This window comes from Cetorhinus maximus, chromosome 12, assembly GCF_964194155.1.
Source record: "Cetorhinus maximus chromosome 12, sCetMax3.hap1.1, whole genome shotgun sequence".
Classification (NCBI taxonomy): Eukaryota; Metazoa; Chordata; class Chondrichthyes; order Lamniformes; family Cetorhinidae; genus Cetorhinus; species Cetorhinus maximus.
Window position 1 is genome coordinate 48,043,241 of NC_135890.1, and position 26,836 is coordinate 48,070,076.

Here is a 26,836-nt window from a genome sequence, read left to right on the forward strand (position 1 = left end):
AGATCCACGCGTGCAAGAAAAGATGGTTACAAAAATGTAGTGTGTACTTAGATTACTTAATGAATAAAGAAGCCACTTCTATTACCAGCCCTCGAGATGGTGTTTGGAAATGTTCCAGGCCTGAGGTTTCTGTCTTGGTTCATGGAAGAGAATGGAGGTTGGAAGTTTCTGGTGATGAACTCATAATGGCTTCCTCCAAGCAACAGCAGGTTTCTGGCTTTTTCAGTTGATGTTTTGGCTGAGCCGTTGTAGTGAAGTTATAATTCTGCAGGTAAAACAAATTAGCCCCACTTCTCTGCCTGTGGGTGAGTTTCTAGGCAGGGAGAGTTTGATAGGCAAGATGGATCCCCTCGGTGTTCCTCATCTTAGACTGCCTGCTCTGGGTTGTCCTTGTGAATTAATACGGTATTTCCTATCACGAGCCAGTTTCTGTGATGTGACCACAGTATCAATGTTCCCATTGTCTGTAGCATAAAGGTCTGGCATGTAAAGGGTTAACTTGGGACTGAGTACAGTATCATACACACACTGCTGTAAGAGAACACATGACTTGTACCTAGGGGTCAGTGTAGTATCGGACAGAGCCCTGTGTAGAAGCAAGCATGGAGATGGCTCCTAGCGTAGACCTTTTACTGTACCTATGTATGTAGTTAATAAGCACTTATTGTTGAATTACCTAATACCTTAAGAGCTACTGAATTACTGTCAACACCTTACAACATTGTCCATACAAAATAGTTTGATGGGCTAAGCATTTCGTACAATGAAGGTTGATTGTCAGCCATTTGCACCTTTTTGTGATAAGGTAGTTTCCTTCATGCACATCTTTGTGGGTTTTCAATGCGCAGACACCAAGTCTGGATGATTATTGTACCGCAGATTCTATACACATGTAGACAATAGCAACAGTTAACTCCACAAGTGATCTGTTGCATTCTGATAGCTCTTCAATGGAAATGTCCCCAAAAGGTTGTTTACATTTTAATGATTTTCCAGAGACATGTCCGGGCATGAGGCAGCCTCTGTCTGTACAAAAACCACAAAAGAAGGTCACCTGACTCTCTGGAGTCCATTTTGTCAAGGTAAATTGTCCACATTCCATGCTGTTTTTTAAAAGTAAAATGTCCATCATCTTCGTAAGTTCATGGCATATTGTGAATACGCAGAAAATGTGGAAAGCCAAGTTTAAATTATCAGTTAGTGGTTTACTAGTTGGCTTGTGTGATGGCAACTCCAAAAAAATATATATTTACAGTGAAAGAGTTATGGTCAGATTGAAATCTATCTCTTCCTAATTTTTCCAGCTTTGTCTCTGATCTTCTAATTCAATCATCTATGGCAATTGAGAGAAAGAACAGTCCTGCATTTATGCTCCATCTTTGCCATCCTCAAGGTTTCCCAAACAACAAAATACTTTTTAAAATGGAACTACAGTTGTTCTGATGATGAAAATGGCAGTCAATTTACAGACAGAAAGGAGATACTGCAAATGCAGTTAATCTGTTATTAGTAGTAGGGGTTGACGGAGGAATATTGGTGGAGACAGCAGGAGAACTCCTTGCTTTTCTTCATATCCACAGGATTTTTTTATGTCCACTTCACTTCAACAGACATGTGATCTCAATTTAACATCTCATCTGAAAGATGCATAGTGGCCTGCTCCAGGGCTCGCTGCACTGACCAATAGAAGGTGTGGGTAGCAGTTCATGACAATTCTGCCTCTAATATCTCTCTTGCTATAAGGAAAGGAAGTACCTTTTGCTTGCTTCTTTCCCTAGTGAGGCAGTTGCAATCAAGAGCATGTTAGACCGGGGGAATTACAAACAGCAACCCTTTCTAAGCCAAATTTCAATGTTTGACTTTTGTGTGCAGTTGAATTTTGATAGATCATTTGCCAAGAAATGTTATGCTTGGATCAATAACTTTCCTATCTCATTCTGTAATTGCAAATTATGGTCTAATTCTGGCCTAATGTAGCATGAAGAAATGCATGATTCATAACATTAATACACTAGCTTCACACTATCGCATGATTTGTAATTGGATCAATACAATATGGCGTGGGCTCTTAGAGATTAACTGTTACGCCATTTGTGAGTGCAGTTAAATTTAAGTTAATTAAGTACCTGTTACATTCTTCAATTGTTTATTTTCAACTCATGGTATCAGAGAGGCAGGGGTGCAGCAGGTTGGGGTGAGGGGTTGAGGTTGTTTATTACCTGTCTGTGCACTACTCATGGCTTCTGATTTGCACTATTAATGCTCAGGCACCTGCCTGCAGTGTGAGCTTATAAAATGAGCCTACAGATATGACAGATATGTTGTTGCCTGGAGTTGGACTCACTATACCAGGGTTCTTAGAGCATACACTAAGGCATAAGGAAGCCTCAGTTTAAGCATTGGTACTCCAGTCAATTTCCCCAAGTCTTACCCATGGTCCAAGCTAACTATTATCTGTAAAGATGTCTTGGTCACAATTGATTCAAGTTAAACCATGTCATGCCATCTAATATAGAAATCAGATCCTTCAAGATGTAGTTGATGATCAGTGTGTCCCAACAATTCACTTACTGAGAACAGGCTAAACCCTGAAACACTCCATAATCGGAGTAAACATGAACAGTACCCTGGAACTCTATATTTGGATAACGGCTATGTTTATACCAGCTAGTTATCCAGGCTGCGCTGTATTCTGAATTATTCAGATTAGATTACATTGGTTTAGAGGTTAGGAAATTTTGCCTTCAACTGGAGATATAAACAGCTAGAACTCAGAGTGCTAAATATATAATTGCCAGGGGAAAATAAACATACTCTCTCCCCTTTTGTGACTGCACCAACGTACATGTATGGAAAAAAACACATTGAGGATGTGTGGTATTAAAGTGGTGTATGACAGCTTGTTTACATACCTCTGTAGTCTGCAGTTTACTTTCTTTCTCTACAATTTAAATCAAGAACTTGGAATATTAGAACTGTTACAACATATTTGTCTGACATTTTTGCGTGCTGGACCCGACAGAATGTTCAGGTTAAAAATTCTAATTTCTGTAATGCTATAAGAAGTGAACAATGGTCTGATGTTGGTAAAGTTCCATTGCAAACATTAATAAAATGATTATAGAAATAAGTAAAGGAGTTGAGTTGTGTTGTGTTTGTGTTTGGTGGGGTGGGGAAGAAATTAACAGACCGGTAGAATTTTCTAATCTCTCGGAAATGAGTGTCGCTCCCTCCAGTGTCCAAATCCTGAATCTGTCCAGATATAAATAGATGTTTTCCAAACTAGTTATCTTTGACCTGTAAGCATTCATGTTCAATAGATGCTCCTTCTTATAATTCACTTGTCGACTAACATGGAGGCAGAATTGTCTAGTCCTGTCTGCCTTGCTGCCTGTCTCTGCTTAAAAATTTCCTCTTTGACCATGTCTTCAGTTTCCTACCCAGTTCTCCACTTCCCTCCCATTCCCAGTGCCTGGTCCTGCCTCCATACCAGAATGCACTCAAAAATATCTTTGAGCACAGGGAGCACTATAGAAATGCAAGTTGTTGGGATGCAACAAAGCACAGACTGAGATTTATTTCACGTTTTGGACTAAAGTAATAGAATGCATCACTTTTGCATTCTTCACCTCTTATTAATTTTAAAACAATGCATCTTGAATAGCTTCCATTGGGGTTGTCAGCATTTTTCATTGGGTAGTGGTTTATAAGTGGAATATTGATCCTGAGTCAAAAGGTTATGCCACTCAAACTATGCTGTAGGACTTCAGCTCATAATCCAAAGCTGATATTCAACTATATTACTTAGAAAACAACACAATTATTGGAAGTGCCACCATTTAGATGAAACATATGGGGCTGCATCTTCTAGTCGGGGGCGGGGCCCGCTCACCAACACGTAAGATGATGCAGGGTGACGTTGGGCATGTGTCCTGACCCATGTTATTTAGGTTTTCAGTTCGGCGGGCGCACAGCTGACTCAGTTGCGTGCCTGCTGACCTGTCAACGGCCTATTAAGCCCATTAACAAAGTAATTAAACTGATTAATGGACCTGCCTGTTCAACCTTAAGGTTGGCGGGCAGGCGAAGAGCCCAGGCGGCCTTCAGAAAAATCATGAAACCTCATCCACGGGCGGGATGAAGTTTTATGAGGGTATTAAAATTTGTATGAAATGTCTAAATGAAAGAAATTGACATGTCCCAGCTCATGTGACAGTGGCACATGGGGGGACATATCAGGAATATTTTTTACTGCCTTAGATGAAATTTTGAACATTGAGCCAACCTCCTGGTGGCAGCACTTTGCCCCAGGGAGATCTGTGCACCCTTCCATGTGCATGCACGAAAGAGCGCACTCCTGGCTCAGGAAATCCCCCCCCTCCTCACCCCTGCCCGCACAGGGAGTGCACAGCGCTTTCGGGCAGACATCACGCTGGGCAGGCCTTAATTGGCCCGCCCACGCGAAATGGCGTGGGGCACCAATCCGGAATTTGCCCGCTCCCGCTCACCGCACCCCCAACCGGGTGGGGGGCGGGGTGGGATGGTGGTGGTGGTGGGAGATGCTGCCCATGAAGCCTTATGCAGAACAGAGAGGTTCCAATGCACTGTTCAAAGAGGAGGTTCTTCAGGTGGCCTGACCAATATATTCCTTTCTCAATCAATGCCATCACAACAGATCAAATGGCAAGGCATCACATTTGGCATTTGTGGGGCCTTGCTGCGGGCAAATTAGATTCCATGTTTACCTATATAACAGGTGTAGAGAATTGTAAGTAATTCATTGGCTGCAAAATGCATTAGAATGTCTTGAGAATGTGAATGCTGAAAGATCATGCATAATCTCTTTTGTGAAATGATGTCACTCAAAGGAGCTCACTTTGTAAGAATTTGTTCTTCAGTGCATGGAGCAGTGTTAGAGAGTAGCACTGTATTCTGACATGATGATGATCCAATGTATCATGTGTCTGATTTCCTGTATGATCTCTTGATCTGGCGTCAGCCGACGCTGAACAGATTGGAGATGCCCCCCCAGGACCCTCCCAATTGTCAGAGATGGTAAAGAGGTGACCTAACTGCTCCCTGGCCAGGGAATGGAATATATGAACCTTAAAGAACATAAACTAACTGTAAAATGAAGGGAAAAAAATTCTATTTTTTAAAAAATGGGCAACAAATGGATGTTGCAAGAGCATTTAATCATCCTGCCTGTAAATGAAAGCAGGGTGGGTATGTGCACCATAAAACAAAAAATATATTTAGTGTCAGACCTTGGATTTTTTTTAAAAGCTTACCCAAACTAAATTTAATATTGAAATCAATTTGGACTTAAAAACAAATCAAGAAAGAATGGTTTGAGTTCATCCAGTTATGATTATCAAATGCTGGTATCAGAGACGTGCTAACTTCAACTGTAATCTTTAAGAAAGCCAGCTGCTACAATTTAACAGAAAATGCAATGTCCATCCGTTTTAAAGAAGCCCATATATGGCTTGGGAGGTATGTTGCATTGCACAATCAAGATACACCCACACGTCAAGTTTCCCAAAGAGTTTCATATTTCATTCTCATAAACTCAGAAGGAGAAAAGTAAAACTGTTACTTTCATGCTATAATTTCATTCATTTTCTCCTCTCCCAAGATGTAGTTTCTAATCCTTTATAAACAACAATAGAGAATGGTGCTAAGAAGAGAGTTGCTCCTGTTTCACAAGGTTTTACATTGCATTTTTTTCAGCAGTCTTTGCCATATGTTGTTTTTCTTGCTTCATTAAGCTAACTTCCTTTTTTCCCACCCTTCAACACCCTGGGTATATTGAGCTTGGATGATTATGTCAAACTCGATGCACTTATAAGGAGTGAAATGTTAAGAGTGGAGCTTTGCTAGATGGTACCACATTAGGAATCAGATTTTGGCTGAAGGAGCCATTCTAATGCACAAATTGCAGCATAAGTGCAGCATAAAGAGGTCATTATCTGACTTTGTGCTCCCGCCCAGTGAGAATGCGTTTCAGAAATTCAGCTGCTCACCACTGATGACTTTATTATGGGCTTTATGGATTTTAAAATTATGGACATAGTATAGCCAAGTTTCCAATATACATTTGAGTTATGAAGTCAGTGAATTATCCATCAAGCATCTTGAGCTCCCTATTTAATAAGATTTCTGACACAGAGTTTTGCCTGGGCATTACTCATCACCTGGGCAAAAAGGGCAATATGGTGAAGAAGTTTGCATGCCCTTTACAGAAGCCTACAGATCTTCCTTTCCACTTAGCGCCTGGGCACTAAACCCTACCTAGAAAATTCACCCCAAAAGCTCTAACTACATGTGTTTGCAAATAATGCAAAGATAACTGATAGCATTTTCTGAAGCATAGCCTTCAAATTTCTAAACTACTATGTTGAAAGAAAAGATCACAATAAAACTTGAAAATTGCCATCCTTCTGCTGTACAGCAGTTTTCGTGACATTGGGCTAAATGATAGCAGCAAAGTTCAAACAAGCAGCCATTGCAATGTCCTTAACTTGAGCATCAGGTACTGATCTAATACAACAATGTTTTGAGAGCAGCCTTAAGAAGGTCCCAGCAGCCTGGAACCAGACTAGACTGTTTCCACTTGTCCTTTACTTGGAGTGAAGGTCAAAACATTAAATGTCAATGTCACTGCCACCAAAAATAAAAGCCCTCTTCTTGTATTCAGAGTCAAATCTTAGCCATTTTTGGTATCTCTGATGCCCAAAGATCCCAAAGGGCTGTTACCATGTTTAAACTTGATATAATCAAGTAAAGTGACCAATGAATTATGAATCTGAACTGTATGAATTGCAAAGCTGTGTTTAATTTAATAAAAGCTATGGTGTTTGGCCACTGAGACTGTCAAACGTTTTCATTCCAGAGTAAGCATCATATCCATATTTGGTGATGTGGATGTAGGCCAAACCAGCCACAGAAGTCTGACGTATCACACGCACACAGACGTTTTGCAATACCTGGCATCCAGTTATTTAGAACAGTTCTTCCAAAAAGATTGGCTAAATGAAATCAGTTTCATTAATTTCTTTTCAGAGCATTTCAAGGAGCTCTGCAAAGAACAGATCTTACCGTTTAACAAGAGTGCTGTTGCACGGTATGTGTGGAAACCTGTGTTTGATGATAGATCGCGTCCAATCTCGCCTGCTGCCTTGTCAGTCTCTTAGAGCTAATGTGGCGCAAAAATAATAAAATATATATAAATGATTGTAGAAAATAAGACTGAGAGAATAAAAGCTTGTCCTTATAGGAAGAACTGTATGGTTCTCTAATTTGGGAGTGTCTGAACTGTAACCCATGGTCCACATGCAGCTCCTGAGCTCTGGTAATCTGGGCCTAGGAGCTCAGAAACTAGGTGCTATTTACTCACCTAGTTCCTAGGATGCATGTGGGTTTAGTGTCAGTGCCAAGTGACTTCCAAAGGGGTGAAGGAAGAACATTTTGACCAATGGAAACTGAGCAAAGATACAGTTAAAGTTTGCTGGGTTACTTACCTGCCAGAAAGTTCCCCAGATTCTGCTATTTCCAATTTTAATAGACATTTCCAACGATGCAGATAATCACAGAGTCAGAATCACAGAATTGTTACAGTGCAGAAGGAGGCCGTTTGCCCCATTGTGTAATCCATTCTCCCAAATCCAGGATTTTAATTCACATAATGCTAACCAGAGTGCCAATGCGATCAGTCCCCAACATTGATTTTAACATTTCCACCTGAGCGGAGAAGCCCATTTCCTGCCACGTAAAGGCAGTGTGTGCGTTGAAGCTGACAATGACCTCCAAGTAGCTTTTCATCTCTGTTGGACCAGGTCGAGTACTCCATTGGACCCCTTAAGGAATGTGAAGGCCTCCTCTGCCCTGAGCTCCATCCCCATCATTGTCTGAGCGTAGGCGGACTCCCTTTAGCTACCCAAGTTCCCAGCAGTCAGCAGCCACTTCCTACCCACTCAAGAAGGATGTGGACTGGTTAATGATGCTTGGAAGTTAAAGGCACCATGGTTTCACACTGCCGCAAACTAACTGAAACCAGCAACTTCCCACAGAAAACCTGAGAGTTAAAAACTCTTCCTGAAGTCTGGGCTTGATCTCTCTTCAGAGTATGAAGCACTGGAAGCTACAGGTATGTTCTCCCACCATTTGGTTTGCTGTCACACATCTAAAGCCTTGGTTTGCTAACTACTCATAAGAATCTTTGAACCTCCTGGGTGCCATGTAGACCTACCTAACCTCAATTTAAATAATTACTGCCCTGCGCTCTAAACATTTACATTTCTAACTGTTGAGAGAGTCAGTTATGCCTTGCACCTACCAAAGAAAGTATAGTGTTCTCTCAACAGAACATCTAAAATTCAGACAGCAGTGAATCAGTGCAACGTTCCAGACAATGCCTCTCTGTAACTCAACCGGCAGCTACCAATGTCACATGTGGCTGAAATGTAAACTCACCATTTGTGGATTTGTTTTATTTGAATTCTATGGGTCTGTCCATAGGTTTGGAAAGGACAGTTTGTAATGCTGTTGTCTCCTGTGTCAGAACACAACATTCTGCTAGCATCAGCAGCTTGCAAAATATGCAGATAAGTGAGAGCGTGGACTTGAACCATCCTGGGTGGCCCCTGCTGAACATTATGGTGTGCACTGTGAGGCCCATGAAGATGAAGGGGTAGATTCTACAGATTCACCCTCCTGAGCATGCGCATGAGGAATCTGTGTGTGGTAGTGAGTGGGCCTTGCAAGACTTTTCACTTCCTTCCATTCCTGAATTCTTGGTCTGCACTTGCATCGTGTGAAGCACTTGAACCAGGAGCAGCAGTTTGCAAAATCTATCCATAAAAAGCTGTACATGCTTGATGTAATTTTTGACACTTCTGTTGGACTATCTTTATAGCTGTCTTGTGGCCTAGTTCTGGATATTGTAGCCAACAATATTTTCTGTTGTATTACAAAAGTTTGATCTTTCAATATCAGTGTTGCTGTTGCAATCATCGTACAACACAAGGAATTTTGAGATACAGTCAGAGGGATTACACTGCACAGGAAAGTGACTGCAGAGAGCACCAAAAGTTGGAAAAATACAATTCAGTGGCCTCAATTTAGTCTCTGGGTGTAGAATTTCACCTTGGCTGTTGTTTGGAGTGCCACTAATTAGAAGAGGCTTTACAATAGCAAAATCAGTGTCTTCAAATCTAACTGAAACTTTAGACTTATTGCACCGTGTTAATTGATCATTTGAGGGGAAAAGACATTTTGACAATTTAGATGCCCCTATCTCACTTAAATACGCATCACATGAGGCTGTCCGATGTCCTTCAGGTAGTTTTGGTGGCATTTGGAGAAATTGTGAGCGAGTTGGCTAAACAATTTAGCTGGCAGGCTCACAAGAAAACCCAGCAGATAAAATAAATGTGGTCCCTTTGCATGAAAATGTCTCCCTTTCCCCCAACAAGCAAAAAGTGAAAACTGTGCCTGGCACTACCCTCACTTACTTAGATCAGGTACCTTTCCATGTACGAAAATGAAAGCACAATGGCATAGTCTACTACTCAAATGTCAAGGAACAAACTTGCAAAGAAATTACAGAGAGATGTGAGAATTAATGCAGGACTTAAATTATCGTAATTGAGATTGGGATAGTAATGGTGTGAAAGGCAGAGAGGGGCAAGAGCTCCTAGGCTCTGTTCAGGAGAATTTTCTACAGCAGTATGTTTGCAGTTCAATGAGAAAGGAGGCATTGCTTGGCCTAGTTCTTGGGAATGCAGTGGGCCAAGTGGATGAAGTGCCAGTAGGAGAACATCTAGGGGACAGTGATCATTGCATCATAATATTTAAGTTGGCAATGGAAATGGACAGGGAGCTACCAGAGTAAGAATACTGGGGGTAAGCCACTTCAATAGGATAGGAACGAATCTGACCCAGGCAAATTGGAATTAAAGGTTGGCAGGCACGACTGTAACTGAAGAATGGGCTACCTTTTAAGGACGAGACAATTCAGGCACAGTCGGGGTATATTCCCACGAAGAGGAAAAGTAGGGCATACAAATCCAGAGTCCCCTGGATGACAAAAGAGATAGCGATTAATGAATTTATGTGCTTATTACAGATGTCAGGTGGATAATACAATTGAGAACCAGGCTGAATATGAAAGGTTGAGGGGAATTGAAAAAGCAAATAAGAGAAGCAAAGAGAGAGTTTGAAAAGAGACTGGGCACTAACATAAAAGGGAATCCAAAAGTGTTCTGTAGACATATAAGTAGTAAAAGGGTGGTAAAAAGAGGAGTGGGACTGATTAGAAACCAAGAGGGAATTTACACATGGAGGTAGGGAGCATGGCTGAGGCCTTAAATGAATACTTTGTATCTGTCTTTACCAAGGATGATGATGCTGAGCAGGTCATGGTGAAAGGGTGGGTAATTCAGACACTTGAAGGGTTTAAAACTGTTAAAGAGGAGCTATTGGATAGGCTGTTTGTACTTAAAGTTGATAAAACGCCAAGATGCATCAAAGAACACTAAGAGAAGTGAGAGTGGAAAACAATAATTTGTAACAAGATTACTGGTCACTTGGGTTAATTAAGGAAAGCCAGCATGATTTGTTAAGGGAAATTGTATTTAACTAACTTGCTTGAGTTTTTTGAGGTAACAGATTGGGTTGATGAGCGTAAGTCCGTTGATGTGGTGTAAATGGACTTCCAAAGGGCTTTTGGAAAAGTGCCACGCGACAGGCTTGTGAGCAAAGTTATAGCTCATGGAATAAAAGGGAAAGCAACAACGTGGATACAAAATTGGCTAAGTGACATGAAACATTGAGTAGTGGTTACTGGTTGTTTTTCAAACTGAAGGAATGTTTATAATGGAGTTCACCAAGAGTTGATGTTAGGGTATATGTTAATATATATTCGTGACCTAGATCTTGGTGTATAGGGCACAATTTCAAAATTTGTAGATGAAAAAAATCTTGGAGGTATTGTGAGCTGTGAAGAGGATAGCATTAAACTTCAAATAGGATATAGACAATTTGGTGGAAAGGGCAAACAAGTGGCAGATGAAATTTAATGTAGAGAAGTACAAAGTGATTCATTTGGTAGGAAGAATGTGGAGAGACAATATAAAATAAAGGGTACAATTCTATAGTGGGTGCAAGAGCAGAGGAACCTGGGTGCATATGTGCATAAATAATTGAAGGTGGCAGGACAGGTTGAGAGAGTGGTTAATCAAGCATATGGCATCTTGGGCTTTATCAATAGAGGCATGGAGCACAAAAGCAAGGAAGTTATGTTAAACCTATATCAAACACTGGTTCGGCCTCAACTGGAGCATTGCGTCCAATTCTGGACGCCACACTTTAGGAAGGATGTTAAGGCTTTAGAAACGGTGCAGAAAAGATTCACGAGAATGTTTCCAGGGATGAGGGACTTTAGTTACATAGATTGGAAAAATTGTGACTGTTTTCCTTTTGAGAAGAGAAGATTGAGAGGAGATTTGATGGAGGTATTCAAAATTATGAGGGGTCTGGACAGAGTAAATAGGAAAAAACTGTTCCCATTGGTGGAAAGATCAAGAACCAGAGGGCAGAGATTTAAGGTAATTGACAAAAGAAGCAATGGCAACATGAGCAATTTTTTTTCACAGCAAGTGGTTAGGATCTGGAATGCACTGCCTGAGAATGTGGTGGAGGTAGGTTCAATCAAGGCATTCAAGAGGGAATTGGATTATTTTCTAATATGAATGTGCAGGGTTACAGGGAGAAGGTGGGGGGAGCCGCTCTAGGTGAATTGCTCCTTCAGAGAGCCAGCGCAGACACGACGGGCTGAATGGCCTCCCTCTGTGCTGTAACCATTCTGTGACTCTTTGAGTAAATAAATGTAAGCTGCCACTGTTGTATTTTTGTCTGTTTGTTACCTCACATGAGGTTCAAAACTGGTTGACCTGGGTGAGCAATGAAAATAAACCATAGGACAGCCAACTATTGAATCATTTCATTATCACTATCCTGTGGACAAACAGCTGATAGATCTGCCAAACATTTGGAATACTCATTGACAAGACTCCATAAGCTCCAGTTTCCATGTTGCCAGGTTGTCTATTTGTGATACAATGGATAGTCATTGTATCACAAACAGGCAGCAGATTAGGGAGTCTGCAGCAGCCTTTGTAGTAGCAATGGCTTTGAAAGTAATAATGTTTATATATAAACATTAAAGCTTCACCTTATTAACTGCACAGACTAAGCTATATCATAAAGTGTGTCCATAAATGTATTGCGATACAATAAATTGCTTTTAGGAGAAAAGTAACAACATGAATAAGGGCAGCTACATCTGAAATTGTAATATAAAGTGTCAGCCTTTTCCATTAACCATAGATTTCCTGGCTGTACTTATGATAAATAGAATAGTGACCCATCGACTTATACAGTATATCATTAAGTGATGAAACAGCCTTGTTTAAAATGAATAATGTTCATTTAAATAGTTTTCTCTCCAGAATAATCCTCCTGGCATGTTGCTCTCGCCACATCCTGCTTTAGTCTAGAAAAATGTATGCTATAGTACAGCAACATTTTACCACAAGTGCAGCAACAGGACATTCCTATGCCATTGCAGTATATGCTGATTCAGCGATAGATATGTTTCATAGCTCAAGAAGTCCCAGGTGGGACTCATTTTCCAAAGTGCTGCCATTTTAAATGACCGGAGGATATTTTAATTGCAGTCAAGTTAACTAAATAATGTCCTGCACTAGATCTTTTTTTGCACTGGAAAAAAACAAATAATACATGAAATGCTTTGGTATGGGAAGTAGTTGAGGAGAACATCGTATCTGTGAAAAATAGGTGAACAATTGAAGTAGAGGTAAATATAGCACTCTCATGAGAGAACAAGGTAATGGTAATAGTTTTGGTTTGTTCTCTCAATGGGCAAACACACAGGCAATAGGCCATTGGCCTCATTTTATGTTATAAACCTCTTTGGTTCTAAAGATGAAGAATATAATATTCCTTAACATGGAAAATACCAATGTTTATAGGTTGTATTTATATGCTCAAGTCTTCCCTGTAAGGAATTGGTGTGAATAAGTAAACCCAGGTATGTGTAGCCTGAGAACAATCAGAGGGCAGTTGTAATAGTGCGTAAATCTCTGGCTCAAGGGAGCGCATCATGGGAAGTCAGGGTCATACTCCCCATTAGTAATGCTGGATCACAGTCACCCTTAGTCTACTGCTAATCAACCCATTTCTTATACAAATCTGTTTTAGATCAGGAGAAAAGTGTCAGAAACTTGAGCTAAAAGGACCCTGTAGTGTTTGTAACAGGAAAATCCTGTCAAATAGCTCTTTTCCAGCATGTTACCAGGAAGTTAAATTAATTGGTTATATCATACCAGATTCTGCTGGGCGCTGATGTCTTGAGTTTTGATTCTGTTGTTAGTGTTGATCTGTATTGCTGCTTTGCAGCTCCCTCCTATTGATTTGATGTCGGTGCATGGTTTTTCAAGTGCATTGGAGGGCACCTAGATGATGCAATGCCACTGGCCAGTTTCAGCATATCTAGTTAACATTTTCTTTGATTGAAAGAAAAACAGAGAATGCTGGAAAAACTCAGCAGGTCTAGCAGCATCTGTGGAGAGAGGAACAGAGTTAACATTTCGAGTCCATTTGACCCTTCTTCACACGGACTTGAAATGTTAACCTTTTTCTCTCTCCACAGATGCTGCTAGACCTGCTGAGTTTTTCCAGCATTTTCTGTTTTTGTTTCAGATTTACAGCATCTGCAGTATTTCTCTTTTTTTTCTTTGATTGATCTCTGCATCCTTTTACCACAGATACGGCAAAGAAGTCAGTGTACTGTGCGCAAGCAAGCTCTCATCTCTGTAGTGGGACAGAAGGGCCAGCTCTCAATCAACAGAAGTGGTGTTGACAATCCAATTACCTGTCTGTGAGTATATTTAGAGTTAATTATAGTTAATTTTATACTGTCTTTGCAGCCTCTTGTTGACTTGACATGCTCATTTATCTACATAATGTTGACACCTCTACAATAAACTTTGCAATTGACATTCTCAATCTTACTCTAGCCCTAGGTGCACGTAATTAATGTTAACATTATTTTTATGTTTAATATTTAGACCTTTTAGCTTTGGGGAAACACTGCAGCTTGTTAACGCTATAGGGGTGTGAAAGAAATAACTTGCATTAATATAGTAACTTTCATAATCCCAAAGCAGTGCATAACTAGTTAGTTCACGTTTGAAATGTCATTATTGTTATGTAAGCAAATACAGCAAAAAAAGTTGCTTCAATTAACAAAAGGGATGAGTGACCAGGTAATCTGCTTCTTGGTGGTACTGCCTGATGAAAGCAATGTTTGTCAGGATGTTGAGAGTATGCTCTCAGCTCTTCTTCCAATTAAGTTTATGGGGAGTGTAGGATGGGTGGCTGCCAGAGGATCTAGTCATAAGGTGATAAAGGTGTGAATGAGGGTAACAGCAGCAGATATGCTTCAGGGCAGAAGTAAGTGATATGATAGAGATGAAATTAAGCGTCCTTTAGGATAGACAGGATATGATGGGGGGAAGCTGTGAGCCAGCTTTCAGTGAAAGCCGGGATATCAATACAATCATACCCCCATGAGGTCATGATGCAAGACCCCGCACGCAAGAAGGCAGGCAATCTCAAGGGAAGTGTAGAAAGGGAACGTGACTGTCAAACCACCAGCTGAGCCCAGTGGAGTACAGGGTGAGCAACCTGGGATAGAGGTTGGTAAGGCTTAGCCCCATGTGGATGAACTGAGCAGGAAGATTGGCAAGAACAGAGAATGGGATGCCTGTCTAGATGTTGTGCTCAAGTTCTAGGTTGAGAATCGGGGCCACAACTTGCTGATTCAGAGGCAAGAGTGCCACTAGCGTGGAGAGCCTTGCGAGATACACACTTCTCCTTATAATGAAAAATAAAAAGAAAAAAATCCTGTATTAGAATTAAAATTTTTTAATTTGACGTGGATTACTTTCTCTGATATAATGGATGTGCGCAGAAGAAACATCTGTCATTTTCTGTTATTGGCATCTTCATTTATGGAAAATTACTTTTTAGGCTACTTAGAGCTGTGGGAGTTGACATTTTAAACTTTTAGTACAGTACTAACAAAATTGCATTGACATTAAGCTTTGGAAGGAACGTTACGTAAAAATAAATCTTCAAAATAGCAGCAGTTAATGACCCCTTAAGTAAAATTACATGAGAGCTCATGGTTTTTGTGCTAATAGCCTCTGTGTTCTGAGTTGACATCAATGATCTTATGGAGTTGATAAAGTCATGCTGTCAGATGGAAATGATGGATGACAGTGTGGGTGGTTTTGCTTGGCCAAGAGTGTTCTTTGTGAAAATGAGTCAACATTGTCTGGAGCCTGAAAGATTTTTCAGGTAAAGCTGAAATATTGATACAAGAGCCAAGAGGAGCCTTGAGCACATCAGGGAAGCTGATACTATCTGCTAAGATAAACCTAGGCTACCTTTGAGTAGGTTCTTAAGACAAAAGTCTAGGAGGCTGGGAGTCTTCAACATTAATCCAGGAGTATGGAACATCTAGTAAAGGAGAGACAGTGAGTCATTTTGAAGAAACCTGAAGCAGCATTATAGGAACTTGAAGAAAGTAAGAGCAACTAGCTGGGTTTTAAATAAATCATAATCAAGGATATTATATTTCATATTTTTGGTGGAAGGGACTATCTCAAATTATATAGTATGAATAGGGAACATGTATTTCCAGTGTAGTGTTGGAGGCCTTTATGTAACATATTAGGCATATCAAGAGCCATATAAATATCCTTAGGAATTTTTGATGGTGCTGGAAATAGGGATGGAAGCAAGGTTAAAAGAAACCTTATTCTGCCTTACAAAATCAAATTTAAGTTTGTAATCTTATATGGTTTACTGACACCTAACTCTCTACATCAGTGATATTAATCAAAATGCTTTGGTCAACCAGCATGCTCCATAATTGTAAATTTTGTCTTAAAAGGTTGGCTGGACTGTGGTGCACAACCCAAGGCTCCAGGTTGATGTTACTGTCGTGTTCAGTTGCTCGGTGTTTGATAATATGAGTCTGTTACTATCAGTGCTCACTGTACTCAATTGATTAAGCCCGGTTGTGAATTCTGGGAAAGATAGACAAACTGTAAAAAGAGCTGGAGCATACTGTAGACATTTTAAAGCACTGTGAATAAAATCTGTTACCACATATAGAAACTACCGCCATAGATCTGAAATATAACATACACAACAGTCACCAATTTTCAGTGCAAAACTCAAGTAATGTTTCAGATCAATGGCCTTCTCCATTCACCATCCAATCCTTGCCACCGTTCATAAAGTTCTGTTATTGTGATCTTCTGGAAATGGTGATTGTAATTTGTCATTTAGCAAGGTGAGTATAACAGAACCTATGGCAGAGTTCTGTGGTATATATCACCTCCTGCAAAAGCAGTAGTTTTGCTGCTGTGATATTGAAAAGTTATATAATCATCATTATGTAAGGTCTGTTCTTGATAGTTTCCTAATAACACTATAAATTGTCATCACAGAGCAAGTAAAATAGATTCCAGCTGTGCAGAGCGAAATCTGACACCTCTGTTTTCGTCAGATTGCACCTTAATAGAATTAAACTCAGACAATTAGTTGGCATATCGAAGGCATTTCTAATGTCACATAACATTTTAAAAAAGGCAGGATCAAAAGATAAATAGACTGAAGAAGAATGTTACAAGGCTGTACTCCAGCCATTGTGTTCAGAGGAGCGCAAAACAATTAGTATTTATCACTGGTATGGAAGGTGACAATATGTCCTCATTTTTCCTCAACTGAGGATTCCTCTCACCATGGTTACCAAGTCCCTCAACTGGGTCCATTCTGCTCTCTCCTCTTTCCTCTCCCTCCCAATTGGGTTCCTCTTGTTTTCACCTTCTACCCCACAGCCTCCAGATTCAACAGATCATCCTCTGCCATTTCCACCACCCAGTATGATGCTACCACCAAATATATTTCCCATCTCTTCCCCTTTCGGCATTCTAAAGGGACTGTTCCCTCCACACCACTCTGGTCCATTCCTTGAACACTCCCTCCCCTTTCTATGGTACCTTACCTTTCAAGCACAGGGGGAGGCAGTGGAGTATTGGTATTGTTATAGGATTAGTAATCCAGAGACCCAGGGTAATGCTCTGGGGACGTGGGTTTGAATCCCACCATGGTAGATGGCGAAATTTCAATTCAGTAAAAAAAAAATCTGGAATTAATGATGACCATGAAACTACTGCCGATCGTCGTAAAAAAAAACACCTGCCGTCCTTACCTGGTCTGGCCTACATGTGACTCCAGACCCACAGCAATGTGGTTGACTCTTAAATGCCATTCAGTTGTATCAAACTGCTTAAAAAGTCTAAAAAGAATGAAACCGGATGGACCACCCGGCATCGACCTAGGCACCAGAAACAACAACGGCAATCGCAGCCCTGTTGACCCTGCAAAGTCTTCCTTACTAACATCTGGGGGCTTGTGCCAAAATTGGGAGAGCTGTCTCACAGACTAGTCAAGCAACAACCTGACGTGATCATACTCACAGAAACATACCTTGAGACATATCTGTCCCACCAGCAGGACAGACCCAGCAGAGGTGGCGGCACAGTCATATTCAGTCGGGAGGGAGTTTCCCTGGGAATCCTCAACATTGACTCCATACCTGAAGTCTCATGGCACCAGAAGTCTCATGGCATCAGATCAAACATGGGCAAGGAAACTTTCTGCTGATCACCACATACCGCCCATGCACAGTAGTCCTCCGTGTTGAACACCACTTTGAGGGTGGCAAGGGCGCAGAATGTATTCTGGATGGGGATCTTCAATGTACATCACCAAGAATGGCTCAAAAGCACTATTGCTGGCTGAGTCCTAAAGGACATAGCTGCTAGACTGGGTCTGTGACAGGTGGTGAGGGAACTAACAGGAGGGAAAAACCTACTTGACCTCATCCTCACCAACCTGCCTGCCGCAGATGCATCTGTCCATAACAGTTTTGGTAGGAGTGACCACCGCACAGTCCTTGTGGAGACAAAGTCCCATCTTCACATTGAGGATACCCTCCATCATGTTGTGTGGCGCAATCACCATGCTAAATGGGATAGATTTTGAACAGATCTAGCAACTCAGGAGTGGGCAACCATGGGGTGCTGTGGGTCATCAGCAGCAGCAGAATCATACTCGAACACAATCTGTAACCTCATGGCCTGGCATATCCCCCACTCTACCATTACCATCAAGCCAGTGGATCAACCCTGGTTCAATGAAGAGTGCAGGAGGGCATGCCAGGAGCAGCACTAGGCATACCTAAAAATGAGGTGTCAACCTGGTGAAGCTATAACACAGGACTACTTGCATGCCAAACAGCATAAGCAACAAGCAATAGACAAAGCCAAGCAATTCCACAACCAATGGATCAGATCTAAACTCTGCAGTCCTGCCACATCCAGTCATGAATGGTGGATAATTAAACAACTCACTGGAGGAGGATGCTTTACAAATATCCCCATCCTCAATGATGAGGGAGCTCAGCACAGCACGTCAGTGCAAAAGATAAGGCTGAAGCATTCACAGCAATCTTCAGCAAGAAATGCTGAGTGGATGACCCATCTCGGCCTCCTCCAGAGGTTCCCCGCATTACAGTTGCCAGTCTTTAGCCAATTTGATTTACTTCTCGTGATATCAAGAAACGGCTGAAGGCACTGGATACCGCAAAGGCTATGGGCCCTGACAATATTCCAGCAATAGTACTGAAGACTTGTGATCCAGAACTTGCCGTGACCCTAGCCAAGCTGCTCCAGTACAGCTGCAACACTAGCATCTACCCAGCAATGTGGAAAATTGCCCAGGTATGTCCTGTCCACAAAAAATAGGACAAATCCAAACTGGCCAATTACCGCCCCATCAGTCTACTCTCAATCATTAGTAAAGTGATGGAACAGGTCATCAACAGTGCTATCAAGTGGAACTTGCTTAGCAATAACCTGCTCATTTTCCCTCGGTTTGGGACCTGCCAGGGCCAGTCAGCTCCTGACCTCATTGCAGTCTTGGTTCAAACATGGACAAAAGAGCTGAACACAGAGGTGAGGTGAGAGTGACTGCCCTTGACGTGAAGGCCGCATTTCACCAAGTGAGGCATCAAGGAACTCTAGCAAAACTGGAGTCAGTGGGAATCGATGGCGAAGGTGGGAACACTCCACTGGTTGGAGTCGTGCCTAGCACAAAGGAAGATGGTTGTGGTTGTTGGAGGTCAGTCATCTCAATTCCAGGACATCACTGCAGGAGTTCCTCAGGGTAATGTCCTAGTCCCAACCATCTTCAACTGCGTCATAAGAATGAAAGAAATGGGAGCAGGAGTAGGCCATTCAACCCCTTGAGCCTGTCCCACCATTCAATAAGCTGATGGCTGACCTGCCCCAGGCCTCAACTCCTCATTCGTGCCAGCTCCTTATAGCCCTCAACTCCCCGATATTTTAAAAATCTATCTACCTCCTCTTTAAGTACTTTCAGTGATCTAGCCTCCACAAATCTCTGGGGTAGAGAATTCCAGACATTCACTACCCACTGAGAGAAGAAATTTCTTCGCATCTCAGTTTTAAATGGGTGTCCCCTTATTCTGTAACTATGTCCCATAGTTTGAGATTCCCCCACTACTGGAAACATCTTCTCAACATCTACCCTGTCAAGCCCCCTCGGAATCTTGTACGTTTCAATAAGATCACTCTTCATTCTTCTGAACTCTAATGAATAAAGACCTGACCTGTTTAGCTGTTCTTGATAAATCAACCCCTTCATCCCAGGAATCAGCCTAGTGAATTGCTTTTGAGCTGCCTCCAATGCTAATATATTCTTTCTTAAAAACAGGACAAAAACAGTACAGAGTATTACAGGTGTGGCCTCACCAACGCCCTGTACAGTTGTAACAAGACTACCCCACTTCTAAACTCCAACCCGCTAGCAATACAGGCCAAAATGCCGTTTGCCTTCTTAATTACTTGCTGCACCTGCATGCTAACTTGTTGTGTTTCAAGCACAAGAACAACCAGATCCCTCTGTGCTGCACTTTTTTTTGGCATCTCCCTCTGTTTAAGTGATAGTCTGCCTTTTTATTTTTCCTACCAAAGTGCGTGATCTCACACTTGCCTACAGAAAACTCCATCTGCCAAGTATTTGCCCACTCACTCAACCTACCCATATCCCCTTGCAGATTCCTTATGTCCTCATCACAACATGCCCTCCCACCTGTTTTAGTATTGTCAGCAAATTTGGATACATTACACTCTGCCCCCTCCTCCAAGTCATTAATATAGATAGTAAATAATTGAGGCCCTAGGACTGATCCTTGTGGCATTCCACTAGTTACATCTTTCCAACCTGAAAAAGACCCATTATTCCCAACTCTCTATCTTCTGTGTGTTAATCAATCCTCAATCCATGCTAAAACATTACCCCAATATGGTGAGCTCCTATCTTGTACAATAACCTTTTATGTGGTACCTTATCGAATGCCTTCTGGAAATCCAAATACACTATGTTTACCGGTTCCCCTTTATCAACTCTGCTTGTTATATCCTCAAAGAACTCTAGCAAATTTGTCAGACATGATTTCCCTTTCACAAAGCCATGTTGACTCTGTTAATCTTTTCTAAATGTCCTGCCATTTCTTCCTTAATAATGGACTCTAGAATTTTCCCAATGACAGATGTTGGGCTGACTGGCCTGTAATTTCCTGCTTTTTGTCTCCCTCCCTCTTTGAGCAGGGGCTTCACATTAGCATTTTTCCAATCCACTGGGACCCTCCTGGAATCCAGTGAGTTCTGGAATTTTTTGACCAATGCCTCCATTATCACCGCAGCCACTTCTTTTAAAAACCTTGGATGCAGGCCATTAATTCTGGTGACTTGTCTGCCTTTAGTCCCATTAGTTTGTCAAATACTTTGTTCCTCGTGATAGAGACAGTTACAGGATCTTTCCTCCCATTTAGCTCTTTGCTTATCAAATATCTTTGGGATGTTTTTAGTATCCTCCACTGTGAAGACCAGTGCAAAATATTGGTTTAAATTATCTGCCATTTCCCTGTTCCCCATTATCAAGGGTCCCACGCTCACTTTAGCTACTCTTTTTTCATACATATATACACGTAGAAGCTCTTGCTGTTTGTTTTTACATTTCTTGCCAGTTTTTACTTTCATAATCAATTTTCCCCTTCTTCATTAGCTTTTTAGTCATCTACTGCTGGTTCCTTAAAAAAAAATTCCCAATCCTCTGGCCTACCACTAGCTTTTGCCACTTTGTATGCCTTAGTTTTTGATTGGATCCTGTCCTTGCCCACCTTTGTTAACCAGAGGTGGTTCATCCTTCTCATCGAGTCCTTCTTTTTGATCGGGATAAATTTTTGCTGAACGTTATGAAATATCTGCTTAAATGTCTGTCACTGCTCATTCATTGACCTTCCCCTTAGTCTATTTTCCCAGCCCGCTTTAGACAACTCTTTCTTCATATCTCTGTGATTGACCTTATTTAAATTTGACTTAAACACTGGTTTGAGACCCGAGTTGCTCACCCTCAAACTGAATTTGAAATTCTACCATATTGCGATCGCTACCCCCGAGAGGATCCTTAACTATGACGTCTCTTACTAGATCTAAAATAGCCTGTTCCTGGGCAGGTTCTGCAATGTATTACTCTAGGAAACAATCCCTGATGCACTCAGCAAATTCATCTTCCGTGTTACCCCTGCCAATCTGATTTGTCGAGTGAATATGTAGATTAAAACACCCATGACAATTGTAGCGCCCTTCTTACATGCCTCCATTATTTCCCAATTTTATAGCTTGTCCTACAGTGAGGTAACTTTTTGGGGCCTATAGACAACTCCCACCAATGACTTCCTCCCCTTGTTATTCCTTATTTCCTCACAAACTGATTCCACATCACGATCTATTGGACCTATATCACTACTCACCACCGCACTGATACCTTTTAATAACAAAGCAACCCCACCTCCTTTTCCTTTTTGCCTATTTTTCTGGAACGTCGAATACCCTTGAATATTGAGTTCCCAGTCTTGGTTACCCTGCGACCACGTCTCTGTAATAGCTATCAAGTCATATTCATTATTCTAATTTGTGCCGTCACCTCATCTATCTTGTTACAAATGCTGCATGCATTCAGATAAAGAGCCTTAAGTTTTGACTTTTTACCATTATTATTCATCCTGGTTCTAATTTCTGCTGTACTCTTCTGCTCATGTTTTCTGCCTCTTCCTGTCACACTTTGATTATTGCTCGCCTCTTCACTACCCTGCACCTCTGCTCTCTCGTTTTTTTTTGATTTTTTAAACTTCCCTTCATTTGAACCCTCCCCCCACTAATTAGTTTAAAGTCCTGTCTCCAACCCTAGTTATACGATTTACCAGGGCACTGGTCCCAGCATGGTTCAAATGAAGCCCATCCCAATGGAACAGCTCTCTCCTCCCCCAGCACTGGTGTCAGTGCCCCATGAATCGGAGCCCATTTCTCCCACACCAATCTTTGCGCTACGCATTTACCTCTCTAATCTTTTTCACCTTACGCCAATTTACACGTGGCTCAGGTAGCAATCCAGAGATTATTACCTTTGTGGTTCTGCTTTTTGATTTAGCACCGAGCTGCTTGTAGTCCCTCAGCAGAGCCTCTTTCCTCGTCCTACCTATGCCGTTGGTACCTACATGGACCACGCCAACTGGATCCTTAAGTTCCTTTCCAGCCCAGAAAAGATGTCCTTAACCTTGGCACCAGGTAGGCAACACAGCCTTTGGGACTCTCTGCCTTTGCTGCAGAGAACAGTATCTATTCCCCTAACTATGCTATCCCCTATTACTGCTACATTTCTCTTTTCTCCCCCAACTTGAATGGCGCTCTGTAACATGGTGCTGTGGTCAGTTTGCTCATCCTGCCTGCCGACTATGCCCTTGTCCACACTGGGAGCAAGAGCCTCGTACCTATTGGACTAGGGAACTGGCTGAAGCTCCTCCAAAGCTAAATTCTGGATCCACATACCTACCTCACTTGCAGTCACACCCTCCTGTCCCTGACCACGGTCCAAATTTGATGTAATTAACCTAAGAGGCGTGACTGTCTCCTGAAACACAGTGTCCAGGTAACTCTCCCCCTCCCTGATGTGTCGCAGGGTCCGCAGCGCGGACTCCAGCTCATTAACTCTGAGCCGAAGTTCCTCCAGCAGCCAACACTTGCTGCAGATGTGGTCACCATGGATCACACCGGCATCCACCAGTCCCACATAGTACAGCTGCAACACATCGCCTGCCCAGTCATCTCTCTTCTATTTAATTAATTAATTTAGTTGTTAAATATTTCTTAACTGTACTCTTCAGCTGTAATAATGTCTCCTGATTTAATCCACTTGGCCAATCAAAAGAGACACGGAAGGGATACCCACCAATCACCTACCTGTTTTTCTGTAACGTCGCACTTTGGCTGACGGGTAAATACAGGTTGAAGGGGCTCTCTGTCACCTGTTTTTATCTGCCATTGCCCTTGTCACACTCCCTGAGTGCTCTTCTCAAACTCCCGGCTCCTCTCGCACTGTCATTTTAATTTTTCATCAATGACCTTCCTTCCATCGTAAGGTCAGAAGTGGGGATGTTCGCTGATGATTGCACAATGTTCATTGTTCGCAACTCCTCAGATACTGAAGCAATCCTTGCCTGCATGCAGCAAGACCTGGACAACATTCAGGCTTAGGCTGACAAGTGACAAGTAACATTCATGTCACACAAGTGCAAGGCAATGACCATCTCCAACAAGAGAGAATCTAACCGTCGTCCCTTGACATTAAATGGAATTACCATCGCTGAATCCCCCGCTATCAGCATCCTGGGGGTTACCAATGACCAGAAGCTGAACTGGACCAGCCATATAATTACTGTTGCTACAAGAGCAGGTCAGAGGTTAGGAATCATGTGACGAGTAACCCACCTCCTGACTCCCCAGATGTCCACAATCTACAAGGTACAAATCAGGAGTGTGATGGAATACTCTTCCCTTTCCTGGATTAGTGCAGCTCCAACAGGACTCATGAAGCGTGACACCAACCAGGACAAAGCAGCCCACTTGATTGGCACCCCATCCACAAACATTCACTCCTTTCACCATTGATGCACAGTGGCAGCAGTGTGTACCATCCACAAGATGCACTGCAGAAACACACCATGGCTTCTTAGATAGCACCTTCCAAACCCACGACCGCTACCATGTAAAAGGACAAGGGCAGCAGATAAATGGGAACACCACCACCTGGAAACTCCCCTCCAGGCCTCTCACCATCCTGACTTGGAAATATATTACCGTTCCTTCACTGTTGTTCAGTCAAAATTCTGGAGCTCCCTTCCTAACAGCACTGTGGGTGTACCTACACCACATGGACTGCAGTGGTTCCAGAAGGCAGCTCACCATCACCTTCCCAAGGGCAATTAGGGATGGGCAATAAATGCTGGTCTAGCCAGCGAAGTCCACATACCTTGAATGAATTTTTAAAAATACAACACCTGACCTTTTACCCCTTGCCTTTCTTCCAGATAAAACAGTTATTTTCTTGTACCTCCTTTCAAATTTAGTATACTGTATATATCTAATATATGTATAAGTGTATTAACTGTTCACAATGCAGTTTCCTTATACACTGGGGAGACCAAATGAAGATTGGATGACTGCTTTGCGGAACATCTCCTTTCAGTCCGCAAGAGTGACCCTGAATTTCCGATTGCCTGTCATTTTAATTTTCCACCCCACCCCCACTCTGAACTTTCTATTCTATGCCTTTTACACTGTTCCAATGGAACTGAATGCAGGCTTGAGGAACAGCATGATTAGGCACTTTATAACCCTCTGGACTCAACATTGAGTTCAACAATTTCAGATCATAACTTCTTCCCCCAATTTTCTTTGGATGACAGCTGTGATGATTCTGGTTTTCCCAAATATGCCTCCTTTACATCCATCTTTTATTTCTTTACTTGTCCCATTACCACCTGTTTTGGCCTTCCACTCTGTCACAGAACGTCCCTTTTCTTCTTCCCCCTTCCCCTGCCTCTGTACTTGCTTAAAACCTGTTAAACTCAGCATGAAGGTGCCCTCAGAGCGTGGATCATAAGCAAAATGGTGAAGACCGAAGCCGTTACGCTCCTCAGAGCTGAGGGAAACTCCTCCGGAGGAATCATTTGGGCCATTGGTACAGCCTTTCCTTCTCCTGGTCCCATCATTGGGACCTGGAGCTTCTCCTCCACTGGCCTCCTGGCCTGCCACAAGGAGGCCACCTCTATGGACCTAGTAGCCTCCGCACATGTTGGGGGTCACTCCACTGGTGGGAAAGGGCCGCGAGGCCGCAAAGTCAGCCCTAATTGGGACTGTAATCGCCTTAATCGGCTGCCCCCCCTCTGTGGTGCTGGAAGCCGACCCAGATCCCCGCCTGCCCCGGGAAGCTTTCCGGGTAGCGGGAATACGTTGAGGAGCCATCATGACCCGGCTCCCCTCTATTTTCCTGGCTCTCCTGCCTCCTGTCCCGCCATCACTGGCCTGGAAAATTCAGCCCTTTGTGATTGGTTAAAAAATTCATGAAGGGATTAACTTATAATTAAATGAAATGAGACCATTTTAAATGTATTTGGTTTGTGTCTTGGCTTTGACTCTCATTCCAGGTCAGGACTAATACTGGGTTTAGATGTCAACATAGACTATGCAGCCACTAAAAACCCCACTGACTGCCTGATCAGAAATACATTGGGATCTGGGCTGGTAAAAGGAAGGCTGCGAACAGAAGGATTTATCTATCTTGCACAAAAATTGAAAAATGATATAATCCGAGCATGAAGGACAACTAAGAAATTTCACCCTGGGCCTCACTGCATTGTGCCAAATCATAATTGCCCCTAATTTCAATTCAAAACCTGCAGTTGGAAGATTTGTGAGAATAGCCCAGGTTAACTAAGCCTCTACGGGGAGAAATTCATTTGCATTGTAGCACTTTTGGAGGTGCTACACAGACACACATCGATTCATTGGGGCAAGCTGGAAGTCTATATCGTGCACTAAAGCAGCATAATACGAACAAATTTCTCCCCCTTGATGATCTCTGCTTTCCAATGGCAATGTTCTTCATTCAGCATTTCTCTAGGGTCAGTAACTCCCCAGCTAGGGTATCATGTGCACAGAATTATATACTGCCACTCTGTTACTCCATATGTTGGCACTCCCAATTTATATTTAAAGCAGTGAGCTTTAAAACATGATTCTTTCCCTTCCATATTAGAACTTCAAACACTTGTAAACTGTTTTCCTTATTTAAAAAGTACCTAATCCTCACACGCTGGGTGTTGGTGAGAGAAAATGCTAAGTTCAGCCAGTGATTCAAAGTAGCTACTGTGGATTTTCTCCCATCTAAAGCATCTCATCTACAATTGTAACAAACCTTCCAAGGTCCTCCCAGCTTTGGACAGACACACCACTCCACCATGTCTTGAATATGGGGAATGTTGAGCTGAAAATTGTGTTCTGAGAGTATGGTTCACATCTGCTTTTTTAGTGACAGCTCCATATTTCTAAACAAGACTCCATAAATTTAGAGAAAAAATGCTTTGCATTTACCTGAAATTTTTAGTCATTTTGGCACAAAAGAAGCAAAATCAAAAAGTCTACTGAAAGGTGAATATAGTTTCTCCAAATCAATTCAACAGCTGTACTTG

General features: G+C 42.1%; 1 protein-coding gene across 6 annotated transcripts in view; it reads left to right on the forward strand.

Annotated features, from left to right (window-relative positions):
• The window catches only part of LOC144687418 (non-muscle caldesmon-like), a 202,571-nt gene that overhangs the window by 29,212 nt on the left and 146,523 nt on the right, over positions 1–26,836 (forward strand). For all 6 annotated transcript variants that reach the window (XM_078553545.1, XM_078553551.1, XM_078553552.1 and 3 more), the window contains one exon: positions 13,851–13,963. The gene's annotated coding sequence lies outside the window, so the exon portion shown is untranslated. The remainder of the gene's footprint in view (positions 1–13,850; positions 13,964–26,836) is intronic.